The following is a 15,423-nucleotide window of genomic DNA, read 5'->3' on the forward strand; positions in this document are numbered from 1 at the left end:
TACTTAATTGCTAAACTTGAAAAAAAAAATTGGTAAAAAATGCCGCTAAAATCTTCAAAATACACAATATAGGAAGGTTCCATTATACGAAGACGTGGACCTGCACAGAAAATTTTCTGTCATAGGCTGTAGTATCCATTGCGAACTTCAAATACGAAATTCGAAACAATTCCGATGAATAATATACGAAGAAGTGACCCTGCATACACAATTTTCTGTCATAGGCTGTAGTATCCATTACGAACTTCAAATACCAAATTTTAAACAAATGAAAATACCGAATATAGGGAAGTACCGTTATATGGGGGCTATACAAAGACGTGGACTTGCATAGACAATTTTCTGACATAGGCTTTAGTATGCATTCCGAACTTCAAATACCAAATATGAAACAATTCCGCTAAATAATGTCTCTAAAATCATCAAAATACCGCATATTGGGAGGTACTTATATATGGGGGCTATACGAAGACGTGGACCTACACAAACAATTTTCTGTCATAGGCTGTAGTATCCATTACGAACTTTTAATATCAAATTTGAAGTATTTCCGGTGAATAATGTTGCTAAAATCATCAAAATACCGAATATCGGGAGGTACTATTACACGGAGCCTATACCAAAACGGGGACCTGCACAGACAATTTTATGTCATAGGCTTTAGTATCTATAACGAACTTCAAATACCAAATTTGAAGCATTTCCGGTTAATTATGTCGCTTAAATCATCAAAATACCGAGTATTGGGAGGTACCGTTATATGGGGGCTATAAAAAGACTTGGACCTGCAAAGACAATTTTCTGCCATAGGCTGTGGTATCCATTACGAACTTCAAATACCAAATTTGAAACAATTTCGGTGAATAATGTCGCTAAAATCATCAAAATAACGAATATCGGCAGATACTGTTAAATGGGGCTATACGAAGACGTGAACCTATACAAACAATTTTCTGTCATAGGCTGTAGTATCCATTACGAACTTCAAATACCAAATTTGAAATAATTCCCGTGAATAATGTCGCTAAAATCATTAAAATACCGAATATCGGGAGGCTCCGTTATATGAGGGCTATACGAAGACGTGGACCTGCACAGACAATTTTCTGTCATAGGCTTTAGTATCCATTACGATTTCCAAATACCAAATTTGAAACAATTCCGGTGAATAATGTCACTAAAATCATAAAAATATCGAATATCGTGGGGTACCGCCATATGAGAGCTATAAGAAGACTTGTACCTGTACAGACAATTTTCTGTCCTAAGCTGTATTATCCATTACGAACTTCAACTACCAAATTTGTAACAATTCCGGAGAATAATGTCGCTAAAATCATCAAAATACGGAAAATAGGCAGGTTCCATTATATGGACAGACAATTTTTCTGTCATATGCTGTAGTATCCATTGCGAACTTCAAATACTAAATTTGAAGTATTTCCGGTGAATAATGTCGCTAAAATCATCAAAATACCGAAAATAGGGAGGTACCGTTATGTATGGGCTATACGAAGACGTGGACCTGTACGGATAATTTTCTGTTATAGGCTGTAGTATCCATTACGAACTTCAAATACCAAATTTGGAACTATTCCGGTGAATAATTTCGCTAAAATCATCAAAATACTGCATATCGGGAGGTACTTATATATGGAAGCTATACGAAGGCGTGGACCTACATGGCCCATTTTCAATACCAAAAGTCCTGCAAACGGAATGACAAACTTAAGGTAAATGCAGCTGTGAAATCGGACATGGAAAAGCTATTTTATAAACAATATTTTTTTTGCCACATAACACAAGACTTGCGTACATATCGAAGGAGGAAGTTTTTATTTCTTAAAAAATTGGATATTCTCATGGAAATATGAAAACATTTTATATCATATGTTGGCATGAGCTTAATGTGAGAATACATAAAATGACTGGCTTAAGTCAACGGCTGGCTTCGTCGTACAGGAACAAAGTAGTTTTAGGTTGACTTAGATCGATTTTGGCCCTACGCTCCTTTGTTATTTTCCCAAGAAGCCAGCCGTTGACTTAAGGCCGCCAAATAAGCACTTTATGTATTCCCACCTTTAAGCCAGTCAAAAAAGCTTTTTATGTACTCTCACCTTCACATTGCACAAGTAAACTAAAAAGGGTTGCCCTGAGATTCATAAAATTTAAAAAAAATGATTAGATACTTTCTGTATTAATTTTCATTTAAATAAATAGTCTCAGGCGTCCTAAGTGTATTTTCTTCCCCTCCCGCCATCAAAGAAGAATACCTTTTCCCCTCTTCAATACCCAAACCAAAAAAAAAAAATTCCAGACAGCCACAAGGCAAGGCAAGACAACAAGGTTATCACCAAAATACAAAAAAACCCTCATTATTACGTAGGTGAAAGCACGCCGAAACACGCTCAGCCATCAACTAAACAAATACAGGCAAAATAAAACAATCAATGCAATGCATTCTTGTTGTTGTTGTTAAAATAAGACAAGACGAAACGAGTTTTAAAAGTGTCATATTTACTTTAAGAATTTCTTTCAAACAATCTCCCTCTCTTTTCCTTCTCTCACAACTAAATGTCAATTCGGCCAGGCAATCGTTTAGAGCACACTTACTACCGTATGCAAGAGAAAAGTGTCGATCTCTCATCACTTGTTGGCTGTTATACTTTTTTTAATCAATTTTCAACAACAACAACAAAATTAAATAACTGACAGACAAATGGGTATCGAATGTCCAGAAAAAACTACCTGTCGCTTGCCAGTCAAGGGAGGCTCTCTGTCCGTGTGTTATTGTTATTGAGATAAAACACGTGACCCATTTTTGTTGCGGAACATTCACAGCAAGTTCAAGTACAGGCAGTTAAAATTTGATATCGTATATCAGAATTTTAAAAGGGGTGCGGGGTTTTTTTGGGGTAAGGTGGGAATACATAAAGCGCTTGTTTGGCTGGCTTGAGTCATCGGCTGGCATCTTCGTAGAGGAACAAAGGAGTTTTGGGTTGACATAGCTCGATTTTGGCCCTAGGCTCCTTTGTTCATTTCCGAAGAAGCCAGCCGATGACTTAAAGGTAAGGGTACATAAGCAGATTGGCATCATGGTTAGGTATGTTAATGACAAATTATAGAGGGGAAACGATGGCAGAATTTGAATGCGGCTCTGGAATCCCTTTATGATATGTCTTAAAATATGTACTCACACCTTAAGCCAGCCAAATAAGCGTTTTATGTATTCCCACCCTAAGAGTTGTTGAAAAAGTTTTTTTTAGTTTCATAACTTAAGGCTCTATTAGACGAAATGTGTTTTGCATACCCCAAGAAATATGGCAAGAGAGGGAATATATATTTCATTTGATACAGCCAAAATGTGCCACATCGAAACAACGGTTTTAGATCCTAGGTCTCTTTGAACCAAATCCGTTTCAGGACATATGGAGTCGATCTAGCGATGCCCGTCCGTCCGTCCCTATGTTATCTTGATGCGCACGATAACTCTCGAAGGGAGTATGCGATTTAATCCAAACTTGGTACATCATAATATTACTGTCAAACTTAGATAGAGTTTGGAGATGGGCAATATCGGTCCACTCCTTCTGGTACCTCCCACACAAAATGTCAAAATTTTCAAAGAAAATATTTCCTTGCACAGAAAGAGAAAGAATCATCCGATTTTGCTACAACTTTGCAAATCCTAATATTTTCATCGATGCTAGGTCAGGTGCGAAAATGGACAATATCGGTACACTCCATCAAGTACCTTCCCCACAAAGGGTCAAAATTTTGAATAATTATAACTCTTATAAAATGTGATTTAAGTTTCCGATTATCTTCAAATTACACACATCGCAATATTTTTATTAACCCAAGGTCTGGGGGTGAAGATGGAATACATCGGTCCACTCCTTCTGGTACCTCCCACACAAAATGTCAAAATTTTCAAAGAAAATAATTTATTGCACAGAAAGAGAAAGAATAATCCGATTTTGCTACAACTTTGCGAATCCTAATATTTGCATCGGTGCTAGGTCAGGTGTGAAAATGGACAACATCGATCCACTCCTTCTGGTACCTCCCCCACAAAGGGTCAAAATTTTGAATATTCATGAAGCTCATAAAACACGAAATTATCATCCTATTCCAATCAGACTTGGTACATCTCAATATTTCTATCAACACGAGGTCTGTTATAGAGATGGTAGAGATCGCGCCATTCCTTCAGATACCTCCCCCACAAAGGGTCAAATTTTTAAATAACCAAAACGCATAAAATCTGAAATAAGCATCCGATTCTCTTTATATTTCACACATCCCATTATTTCTACCAATACAAGATCTGCTGTGAAGATGGTAGAGATCGAACCATTCCTTCGGGTACCTCCCCCACAAGGGGTCAGAATTTTGAATATTCATGAAGCTCATAAAACACGAAATTAACATCTGATTCCATTCAGACTTGGTACATCTCAATATTTCCACCAACACAAGATTTTTTATAAATATGGTAGAGATCGGACCACTCCTTCTGGTACCTCCCCCACAAAAGATTAAAGTTTTGAATAACCAAAACGATTATAAAATCTGAAATAAGCATCCGATTCTCTTCATATTTCACACATCCCATTATTTCTACTAACACAAGATCTGCTGTGAAGAAGGTAGAGATGGGACCATTCCTTCTGGTACCTCCCCCACAAAGGGTCAAAATTTGGAATATTCATGAAGCTCATAATACGCGGAATTAACATCCGATTCCATTCAGACTTGGTACATCTCAATATTTCCATCAACACAAGATCTGTTATAAATATGGTAGAGATCGGACCATTCCTTCTGGTACCTCCCTCATATAGGGTTAAAGATTTTGAAACACAAAACGCTCAAAGAAAGCGAAATAAGCATCCAACCCTCTTCAAATTGCATATATTAAATATTTTTGATCTGTTCTGAAGATGATATATATCTGCCAACCCCATCTGATACCTCTCCTACAAAGGGTAATAATTTCCAATGCTTATATCTGTCATAACTTGCGAAACAATTGGGCGATTCTTCACAACTTCCTATATCTAAATACTTCTCTCAACCTGAAATCGGAGATGAATATGTAATTTTCGGAATTTATGATTTCGCATAAAATTTAGATATAAATGTTCGATTTCCTTCAAATACCATACCAATGTTTTTAACTGTATTAGATGAAGTATGAAAATGGAATACTTCGGTCCGCTATAACTGCTACGTCAACGCATATTTCCACCTTTTCCAAAAATTTGCACTTATCTCATACAAAGTATGGGAAGTAGTCGATATAGTCCAAATCTGCCACGTTATGGTATTTTTTATCGGTCTTAGGACAAATACGAATTGTCAAATTGCCAATCACCAATTTGAATAATCATAGCTCAAGACGGGGGGTATACATCTGTTGGCAAACTCGGCTGATACTTTTTAACTCGTATTTTAAAATTACCCAAGAATATTAACAATACCAGTTCAGAAGTCTCGCATTGCATTAATTGTAGAATATTCTACTCTAAACTGCAACTTCTTTGCGTTCTTTGTCTTCAAATGGCCAGACATCTCATAAAAAGAAATCAAAACATCTGATCGATCGTACCATGAATACAAACATCTGATTGTTGCTCTCAATTTGTTATTATTCGAATCTGTTGGTATTCGTGCCGATAATATTAATGAGTTATACACATAGCTGCATATACTACATATACAAAAAGTAGATATTCAAAATCTACATTCAAAATATATTCATTCATAAATTACAACTAAAAAGATTTGTTATAAATACGAAATGGTAATATTGTTGCCATAGTAATTGAGAATGTCATCAGAAATCAAATGGTTTGGAAGTGATATTCTCTTCATATGTATTATTCATTTGTTTATGTATTACAATGGAGCAACATTGAGAGAAAGTATATGAAGAAGAGAGTAAGTCAATGAGATAGATCTCTCATGCATTGTTATAGCATTAACGGGATTTAACAGAGAATGTTAAATTTAACAGAGAATTTAAAAGAAATGAACAAATATTGGTCGAAAACACAAATTTTTTTTAGCCGCTTTAAATTAATTTGAAAATTTTTAAAATAAATAGATTTTATATGTTTTCCTACACGACGACAATCGGACGTTGTTATGATATGCATTTTTTCACAATTTTTACATATTTGAATAACTTTTCATTCAAAAATGTCAATTCGAAAATTGGTTCGACAGTTCATTGTCCCATCAGTTGTGTTGATGCGACTACCTGTATTCTACTACCGAATTAAGTAATACCAGACCAGATTTAAATTGTCAATTTTATGGCAGATGCATCAACGCTTTTTGATATGTCAAAAAAAAAATTAAGTGTTTTTTCAAATATAAGTAGATTTTTATATGTTTTATGTGACGTCATTCGGAGGTTATTATCACTCGCGTTTTAAATAATAGTTTTAAATAATTTTTCATTTAACATTTTCAATTCTAAAATTGATTTGACAGTTCATTGTCCCAGCAGTTGTGTCGATGCGTCTACCTACATTTTTCTACTATGGCATATACGTTAAATAAATTCTCATGAAGAAGGCTAATAGTATGTTTACATTAGAGTTTTTTTTTTAATGGAATTGTTTTTTATTTATTTATTTATTTTTTTTTTGATTCCACGTTGTTTACTAAATCCGGTAAAAGTTTTACAAACCCGGGAAATGCTCTAATGTAAACATGCTATTACACTCGCCTTTAAGTTTTTTGTTTTTTTTTTTTTTTTTTTTTTTTTTTTTGGGGAATTGTTTTTTCTTAAGTCTTCGGATTTTCTGGAATATTTGTTCGAAGGTTTGTGGGTATTTAAGAATTCTAAGTAGAGCTAGTCTCAATTCCAAATCATTAATGGCAACCCTTTTTATACCCTTTTGAAGGTGAGACCCCATAAAGTGTACATATTTATAACCAGTTTAAAAATTCTAAATCGTAGAGCTTTAATATTTATCAGAACAATTTGTATTGTGTCTAGGATGGTTGGTATTGAAAATGAGATATACAGGGTGAGATAAAAAAAACTGCAACAAAGTCAAATGACATAATTTTTACATCTGTGTTTTTAAATTTTATTGAATGAAAGAAAAAAATGTCGGAAATAGCCTCAAATTTTTAGAATAAGTTTAGATTTGTTCGAATTGATCATCTTTGTCACGAATTATGGCCTTCGAACGGCCAATGAAACCCGCACACGTTGCATGAATGTTGCTTTGCGGTATTTTGGCTCATTCCCGGCGAAGCGCTTGCTTGGGGTCATCTACACTTTAGGATTTTTTAGTGCCAACCTTGCTCTCAAAAATACTCCAGACACAATAGTCCAACGGATTGGTATTCGGAGATTTTGGTGGCCATTGTGCGCTGGAAATAAAGCGAGGAACCTAATTGTGAAAACATTCTTGGGTGGCGCATGCTGAGTGCGATGGTGCTGAGACCTGTTGGAATGTCCAAGGTCTGCGGCCAAAATGTTTGCGTGCCCAAGGCTTTAATACACCCTCCAGAATATTTTCGTGATAATATTCGGCATTTATTCTAATACGACAGTCGATTAATACAAGCGGGGAGCGACCATCGGCTTTTAATGCGGCCCACACCATCACTATGCCCGGCCGCTTAATTTTTTTTCTGGTGGCCAACCGAAGGTGCACATTTTCAGCTGACTTCCTTGGCAAGTAAACACGATCATTTTGTTTGTTTACAAACTACTGGACAACAAATGTTCCCTCATCGAAGAAAACCAAATTCGGCAGTTCACCACTTTCGGCCAAGCGAAGCTCTTTTGAGTCTACTTTCCCTCAGATGCGGTGTAAGTTCTTGCACTTTTTGGAATTTCAACGGCTTTACCCCAAGCCCACTTTTTCAATATTTGGCGAATGGAATATTACGATATGTTCAACTCACGAGCCATTTTTCGGCCAGTGCGACACGGGTTTCGTTCAAGTCGCTTCTTTACTTTTCGAACCATTTCTACTGATGTTGCTGTTTTCTTCCGTCCCCTTCTTTGACGTCGGGCTACGCTACCAGTATCACGGTAACGAGCGATGATGGTACGAGACACAAAAGATTTATTCATATTTAAATGCTGGAGTGCTCTAACGATAGCCAATTGTGGTTTTCCAACCAAATATAAAGAAACCACACTATCACGCTTGAATTCCATCGCGAATAACTTTTTTCCGGAAAATTCTCACCAAAATGCTTTTGCACGCTTGTAAACAATATAATGAGCTGTCACTGGAATAATTTTAACAGCTGTCAGACGAGTGGCTTAGAAATGACAGCAGTCTGAAGTTGGTTGCAGTTCTATCATCTCAACCTGTATAGGTTCACGTTTTTGTATAGACCCCATAAATCGGTACCTCCCGATATTCGGTATTTTGATGATTTTTTGTCATACTTATCCACTGATTTCTCTAAAAATTGGTATTTGTAGGTCAAAATGGATTCTAGTTTTGGGGGCAGAACTTGAATATTTAGGTCCACATTTTCATATAGCGCACATATTACAATACCCACCGATATTCGGTATTTTGACAATCCTAGTCACATTTACCCACGAAATTTTTTCAAATGTGGTATTTAAGAAGATTTGGTAGATGACAATCCTTGAAGTAAAAAAAGGCAATCTGTTTCAAAAGGTTGTGAATTTTTATCGGATTTTTAGTCAGGCTTGTCAAATATTCGCAGATCTTTCAGGAATATTTTTAGGCTTCTAGACTTCTTCAAAGACTGACAGATTTTTAAGATTATGTTAAGCCAGATTACTTCAAAAAGTAGTAAATTCTTCGAAATATTTTAGGCCCGATTTCCTCGAAGACTGGTGGATTTTTATGAATATTTTTCAGGCAGACTCATCCCAATGCTTGTGGATGTTTAAGATAATTTTTTTTTTTTGGGATTTTTTTCAAATGCTGATTTTTTAGACTACATCTATATTTAATATTTTTACAGACTCTCGAGTTTATTTTATTTTATTTATTTATTTATTTAATATCATTATTTATTTTTTAATTTTTTTTTTTTTTGAACGAATATTTTTCTTCTCGCTCTTGAGATCATTTTATTTATTGATTATTTATTTTTTTTAAAGAATATTATATATATACGCTCTCGAGTTTTTTTATTTATATATTTACTTTTTGTCTATTTATTTTTTTATATATTTATTTCCTTTTTTTTTTTTTTGAAGGAATATTTTTCTCCATGCTCTCTAGTTTATATTATTTTTTAATTTTTTTTGAAGGAATATTTTTCTTCGCGCTCTCGAGTTTATTTTATTTTTTTTTTTTTATTTATTTACTTTTTATTTATTTATTTCCTTTTTTTTATTTTTAATTTTTTTTTTTTTTTTTTTTTTTTTTTTTTTTTTTTTGAAGGAACATTTTTCTTCACGCTCTCAATTTAGCATTTAACACGCATCACGTGCAGCCTTTGTCACATTCCTCAAAGTTCATCCCATCAGGTTTGGCCCCATTTTATCCTCAAATAATAAAAATGGGTTATTTCACAATTCATTCCCTCATTTTCATCAAATATTCGTTGAGTAGTAGTAGTAGTTTATGACACCAATTACATTTTTAAGCATTTTAAATCCCTGGCAATTTGGCAACCCCAATCTGTCATATTTCATGCTGTTTACTTAACATATGACTAACAGTAACCTTTTTTCTCTCTCACGCTCGTTGTTTTCTCTCTCTCTTCTTATTACGGTCATCATGTGTGTTGTCTTTGCTGAAACTTGTTTGCATTGGCCTCTTGCTCTTGCTCCAACTGATTATTGTGTGAGCGTGCGTGTGTGTGTGTTGGGTGCACTTGTATGTGTGTGGGTGTTTGCTGTGGTATTGTTATCACATCACCACACACAGTCGGTCGGCTGGTCGGTACGAAATACAAAATCCATTGCTGCGGCTAGTCGCGCACAACGGCCTGAATACGGCGGACGTCTCTTCGTTTTCTTTGAGTTGTAACGTTTCTTTTCGTTTAGTTGTTGTTGCTTCCTTTTTTTTTTGATTTCTTGCTGCTGTTGCTGTACAATTTCGAGTCGTGGATAATTTTGTTTCCTCCGATCGTGGAGGATCATTTTCAAAGAAAATTTATTAAAAAAAAAACAACAACAAAGTGAGTGTCAAACCACCAGAATGAACCAACAAAGAAATCACCAAAAGATATAAAAATACAATAAAAAAATAAATATTTAAAAATAAATAACATGTCGCCGACCATTGTGTCCACAATAAAATGAGCAAAGAAAAACAATAAAGGAAATTGTTATATGTGAAAATTCAGAAGAAGAAGAAGAAGGAAAACATAAAAACACATGTGGTGGATGATTTAAGAAAAATTTAATTTATTGTGAAAAAAATTCGTGCAAAGAAATATAAAATTTTATCTTCAGAAAATTCCGACCTCTACCATTGTGTTTTTTTTTTTTGGTGATGTGACAATTTAATTTGATTCTCTATTTTTTTTTTTTTTTTGGTTATTTTCTTATGTTGTTGTACAGTAGGAAGCCGATAATTGATAACTGACAGGCGATCAGTTTTAAACTTCAAGGTAGTCTCATTTCAAATCAAGAATATCCAGCTCTGCATTTATCTGTAATGTAATTTGTCAAATTTTACTGCACGAGAGAACAAGTTCCCATCTCTGATTTGATTTATGAATATACAATTTGACAGTGAGATGTCAAAGGAATAATTTTGAAGAAATTGTAAACATATGATTGCAAAGGGTTACCACAAGGTAATACTACCATATCAATTACTTTAGAATAATAGGAAATGTATTATGGGGTACCTAACATGGTACTCCATATATCACAGCTGATCATTAGATAAGCTGTCAACATATATGGGGTACCTAACATGATACTCCATATATCACAGCTGATCATTAGATAAGTTAGATAAGCTGTCAATATGCTACTTGCAATTGAAGTCACAATACGAAAAATAAACCAAATGTAAACAAAATTTGACAATTCCTTTGTTTTTGTAAATCTGGCGGAAAATATGTTTTTTTACAAAAAGTAAAAAAGCAGCTAAGTTTGGCCGGGTCGAACTTGTAATACCCTCCACCATTTGAAAGGAACTTGAAAATTTTCAATTAAAATACCGTTTAAATTATGATCTTTATACCGTGTCTATACGAAGACATGGACCTGCCTAAGTCATTTTTCGTAATAAGCCATTAGTACCCATTAAAATCTTCAAATACCAAATTTCAAACAAATCCGGTGAATTATGTCGCTAAAATCATCAAAATACCGAATATCGCGAGGTTCTGTTATATGGGGGCTATACGAAGACATAGACCTGCATACGAAATTTTTAGGCATAAGCTGTAGCACCCATTACAAACTTCGAATACGAAATTTGAAACAATTCCGGTGAATAATGTCGCTAAAATCATCAAAACACCGACCATAGGGAGGTACAGTTATATGGGGCCTATACGAAGACGTATACCTGCATACGACATTTTTAGACATGAGCTGTAGCACCCATTACAAACTTCGAATACGAGATTTGAAATAATTCGGGTGAATGATGTCGCTAAAATCATCAAAATACCGAATATCAAGAGGAACCGTTATATGGGGGATATACGAAAACGTGGACCGACATGGCCCATTTACGAAATTAATCTTCCTACAAACGGACATTGCTAAATAGTCTTAGAATTTTACGCTGATCCAGAATAGATATACTTTGTAGGGTCTATTATGAATATTTCGAGGAGTTACAAACGGAATGACTCTCAATAGAACGGTGGAGGGAATAAAAAAGGGTTTTTTATTGGCTTAAGGTGGGAATATATCGCTCTTTTGGCTAGCTTCTTCGTAGAGGAACAAGGAAGTTTTAGGTTGACTTAGTTCGATGTTAACCCTAGGCTCCTTTGTTCATTTCCGAAGAAGCCAGCCAAATAAATGCTTTATGTATTCCCACCTTTAAGTAATCGCCTGGCTTCTTCGTAAAAAAACAAAGAACTTTGAGGGTAACTTAATTAAATTTCGACCCATAATTTATAATTGTTCACCCTGAAACCTTTCTTTACTGACCCATATTTTTTGCCCAAATTATGATTTTGACCTGGAAGGAACAACGACATTATTCAAGCATCGATTCGGTATACTTAAGATTTGACTCGAAGGACCAAAAAAAAAACAAAGAATAAAAGAAAGCAATCAATTCAAACATCTACTCGAAGAACCTTGACGATTATTAGTGTTCCATAAGGGAACGATGCTCTCTCTTCGGGGCCAATATCGGAACAGTGGCGCCCAATTTGACCAATACGTGAAATTTATTTCGTTTTCTTCAATGGGAACATTGGGACACTAAAACATTGATCCATGGTGGCGCCCAAGGTCTCCAATAGCTCTACAAGAGAATGTTGAATCCATTTAGTGCCGGGTGAAATAGAGACGCCTATGCGAAATAGAGCGAATTTAATAGTTTTACAAGGGTACGGAGAAATACTTGTAAAAACCCGAGACAAAAAACGAGACAAGATTTACAGGAGTTCCAATAAAATCATTTCCATTCATTTCAGGAGAACGCTAGCTCAATTCGAGCAGTAAAACGCTATCTTGCAGCGTTTTACTTCTCGAATTGAGCTAGCTATCGGCTCTGGAAAGTGTAACAGGATTTGATGTATTCGTTCCCTGATATATTCAGACAAGGTAGCCGGAAAATACTCTCTCTTGCATTGAATATCTCCCGTATAAGCCGATTTTCTAATGGCGCCCAAGCTGGGATTTGGTTACTTTAAAATCAATTTCCTTGTAGTTCGTTAAATGCATGTCCCACTATCCGTTGCTAAGTGTTGATTTTCCTTTTTTTATTTATATTTTTTTTCTGCAACGTAAAATCCACGTTTCTTCTCTGCATTGTATTTGTAATCAGGCATAACGTCAAAATAAAGGTGCAGATATCCAACCCGGTAGACTGGAAAAACAACTGCTAGCATTGTTTTCTCAATGAATCACGGAGTGAAAAAAATATTTTGTTAATGGACAATTATTTTGGTGAAAGTTTGCGAAATTACTTTTTTTTTCCAAAGAGGAGGCTTATATAAAATAAAGGCAGATCGATGGAGATCGATTTATGGTCGCTCATTCTCTTTTTCCAAAAAACCTATTTAAACGGGCCTCCTTAATGTAGTAATGTATGTTCTTCAATATTAATCAGCAAGTTATGAGTTTGACTTTCGCTCTCTCTCTCTCTCCATCTCTCAATCAACTATGAAATAGCTATTTAAAAAAAATACACACATGTAGATATTTACGTATATTTATCAAGTACATATAACTAGAACCATGCGGATGGATCTTTTGCTACCTCTTTATGTCTGGTCAGTTGCTGGCTTTGTTTTCAACATTTTTGTTTTTCTTAATATTTTTGCACAAACACTCATTCATACAATTGTCGTCGGCACATGGTTTATTCCATTTGCATTGAAACACACAGTAAGAGAGAGAGAGAGAGAGAGAGAAAAATACATCCATTTAGTCTTCATTTGTTCTTTTGTTTTGTTTTTGTTTTTTTATACCAAAACAATTTCATGTTGCCGCCATCGTTCGATATTTGACGTTTACTTTGTAATATAGCCTGATTGCGTGCCTTATAAGAATGCATTGCGCGTCATTACTTCTGCCGTGTTGCTGCTCCGACGTGCGAGTACACACGTATGAGAATGTACACAAATCAAAAAAAAAAAAACTAACATCCTACGCGGATTTTTTTTTTTTTTGGTTTACTCCGTAAGTTGCTTACTCTCTGCTCTCGTGAGTATTGTGGCCATCCTGTAATGTTTTGCTGCTGACGTGTGTGTTACTTTGTTGTGTTTATGGTTGCCGCCATTTATTTGTTAGTTATTGTCGTCTCCATCAATGTTGTTGTTCCTGTTGCTGGAATGAACATGTTCAGAAATAACTTCTTTGTCATTGAATCAATTATCTCTGTTCAAAGTAATTGTTTTTTGGATGTCAAAAGGGCTATCAGTTGGGGGGAAAATGACAGGCAGCGATGAAGTCTAAAAGTCAATCAGCTGATTATTTTGTAAATATTTTTGTTTATTCTTTCGCAGATAGGCTCATTTGTCCTACCTCTTTTCAGGTCTGTTTGTTTTTAAATATTTGAGTTTAAAATTGTGAAAGCATATCAGTGGTAATCCTATTTAATATTAAAGTTAAACTAGCACAAGTTAATTTGTTCTGTAAGATTTATTTCGTGTGTTCATTTAGCAGAGTAAAGGTGAGAGTACATAAAACACTTTTTTTGACTAGCTTAAAGGTGGAAATGCATAAAGCGCTTATTTGGCTGGCTTAAGTCATCGGCTGGCTTCCTCGGGAATACACAAAGGAGCCTAGGGCCAAAATCGAACTAAGTCAACTTAAAACTCTTTTATTCCTCTACTAAGAAGGCAGCCGATGACTTAAGTCAGCCAAATAAGCGCTTTATGTATTCCCACCTAAAGTCTTCGGCTGGCTTCTTCGTAGAAGGATTTTTAGGTTGACTTAGTTCGATTTTGGCCCCATGCCCATTTTTTTTTTTTTTTTTTTTTTGAAGAAGCCAGTCGATGACTTAAGCCAATCCAAAAAGCGTTTTATGTAGTCTCACCTTAATATATTTCAAAGCCACTTAAACAGGTCGTGTTATTCACAATAAAAAAATACAATGTAGATGGGTCAACGATTGGCAACATTGATATGTCAAAAATGTGCAAATGTTTTTTTTTTTTTTCAAAAATTAGTTGATGTTTATATCTTTTTATTTACAATGCCAATCGGATCATAACATTTTTCAATAATTTGAACGAATTTGAATAATTTTTCATTCAAAATTTGCAATTCCTAAATATGGTTTAAAAGTTCATTGTCCCAGCAGCTGTATCGATGCGACTACCTGAATTCTTCTACCATGATAATGTCGATGTGTTTGTTTACGTTTTCATATGTTTAATTTACAATTGGCATTCATTTTGATAAAGCGGGTGAGATCAGCTGGTCTTATCGGATGACCTAGATATATTTCATACGAAATTGAGGAAATAAATAAAAATTACTTCATTTAATAATATCAAGCAAAGTAAACACCAAACAGCTGATTCTATTAAAAATTACACATCCATTGTTACAGCCGTATCGACACAGCTGCTGGGACAATGAACTGTCAAACCAATTTTGGATTTGAAAATTTTGAATGAAAAATTATTCAAATTTTGAAGAATTATTATTTTTGATCGATATTGTGTACCCCACTATAAAATTGTTCAATATGTTTAGTAATATGAATAACTTAGAGCCTTTTGCCAAGATCTCGAAACACTTTTGTTCATATAGTCGGCTGTCTTCGATTTTTGATTGATATTGTATACCCCACT

At 34.8% G+C, this 15,423-nt stretch overlaps 1 protein-coding gene across 1 annotated transcript in view; it reads left to right on the top strand.

Moving 5' to 3' along the window:
- Window positions 1-9,938: 9,938 nt before the first annotated feature.
- Window positions 9,939-15,423, top strand: part of LOC101897623 (protein I'm not dead yet) — a 37,733-nt gene continuing 32,248 nt past the window's right edge. Inside the window, exon 1 of the mRNA XM_005180580.4 lies at window positions 9,939-10,155. The gene's annotated coding sequence lies outside the window, so the exon portion shown is untranslated. The remainder of the gene's footprint in view (window positions 10,156-15,423) is intronic.

This window comes from Musca domestica, unplaced genomic scaffold (genome assembly GCF_030504385.1).
Source record: "Musca domestica strain aabys unplaced genomic scaffold, Musca_domestica.polishedcontigs.V.1.1 27, whole genome shotgun sequence".
Taxonomy (NCBI): Eukaryota; Metazoa; Arthropoda; class Insecta; order Diptera; family Muscidae; genus Musca; species Musca domestica.